The following is a 1,622-nucleotide window of genomic DNA, read 5'->3' as shown; positions in this document are numbered from 1 at the left end:
GAACGGCGCGGAACCAAACGTACCGAGTAGAAGGAGGAGCTGAAGGAGACTCCGGTGGTGGTGGAGGTGGAGCGAGAGGAGGAGGAGAACGGAACACGAGAGATCGGCAGCACAGTTTCGTGTTCAGCTCAGCTCGGTTCGGCTCAACCTCGTATCGTATCCCCCGTGTTTTTCTAAGGCGAATCGTTGGTCAAATTTCTCTGTCTATCGGGTCCCTCCCCCCTCCCCCTCTCTCTTTCTCGCCTCCGCCCTGCTCGTTTTCGCCGGCCGGCCGAGAAGGGGAGGGTTCCGAGGACCCCTGGAGTGAAAAATCGCGCGGAGACGCGTGGAGATCGTCCATTTATCCGCGAATCGCCCTACCCGTTTGCCTACCGATCAGCCTTCTTAACACGCGGCAAATATCCAGAGTGGTGCGTAGTTCGCAACGTACACGGAGGTGAGTGACAGTTTGTTCGGAAAAGCGAAGGCTGCCCGCCGCGCTGCTTACCCGCAGCTCGAGATCAGTCGCCAGACAGTTACTGCGTGATGTGCGCGCTGTACGAGAAGAGAGAACGCGCGGAAAAGAATATTATTCCACGATTATTGACGTGAGAGAGCGATCAAGTGTCCGGTAACGAACGAATCCCCACGATCCGATCTCTTCGTTATCATCCGTTATATCATCGAGAGGTCGAGGGATAGTGGATCGAACGATGGACGAACGGAACGTGGATAATAGGCTCGCGTCGCGGGATCGGCTTTTCCGGTGGTCGGGTGGCCGAGGTGGAGCCGTGGAGAGAAGTTGCTACGATCACCGACCGTCGAGAAGTGGCCGAGGGGACAGGGACTCGGGGAGTTAAATAGTCGAGAAACACCCTATCCGAAACGTTTCGCCCACTAATCCTAATACCAGACCCTATTCTCGAGTTAATGATAGCTCTTCTTAGACGCAACGCTTAACTTTCGAGCTAAACTGTTGCGCGGTAGCCAACTCGCCATCGGATCCTTCCCTAATGAAGACCTTTTGCGACTTGCCTCGACTCGCCACCGGTGTGTCGGTTAATTAGACCGATTTCGCCCAAAAATATCTTCCTCGCCCGCGAAACGTTCTCGCGAGATGATAACGATTCGACCCGATCAACTGAGTTTTGTCACGGGGGGACTGGAAACGAAAATTGGGGAGAGTGGAAGGAAAACTGTGTTTGTAATCGCACGCCGATCGACGAAGATCGAATCCATTATATCGAACGCGTTTATTCGCCTCGTAAACGCCGTAGTATCATTAATCAGCCTCTCATTCTCCCGGGAATGGTCCACGGTTAATTGCACCTTACGATTCTTTACGATTCTTTACGATTCTTTACGACGCTTTACGATTCTTTATTTTTTAAAAGCTACGACAGGTAAGGCGGAGATTGGACCAACGCGGCCCCGTGTAATTCGCGCCTTTCGAGTAATCGGAGTGGAGAAAATGTGGCCGGTATCCTTTTAACATCGATATCCCCTCAAACTGTTTCGTCAAAGCCGCGCGCGGTTATCTTGCACAAAAAGAATCCACCGGTTGACCGTGACGATCACGCGCGCGCGATATCTCTTTTCCCGTTCTTTTTTAAAAATATATTCGTCGACGAATGCTGGACGAC

General features: G+C 52.5%; 1 protein-coding gene across 1 annotated transcript in view; it reads left to right on the top strand.

The window, feature by feature from the left end:
* The window catches only part of LOC102680839, a 12,856-nt gene that overhangs the window by 3,395 nt on the left and 7,839 nt on the right, over positions 1–1,622 (top strand). The gene's annotated exons all lie outside the window — the stretch shown is intronic.

Source organism: Apis dorsata, unplaced genomic scaffold (assembly GCF_000469605.1).
Source record: "Apis dorsata unplaced genomic scaffold, Apis dorsata 1.3 scaffold_82, whole genome shotgun sequence".
Lineage (NCBI taxonomy): Eukaryota > Metazoa > Arthropoda > Insecta > Hymenoptera > Apidae > Apis > Apis dorsata.
This window is presented reverse-complemented; position numbering and strand designations above follow the sequence as displayed.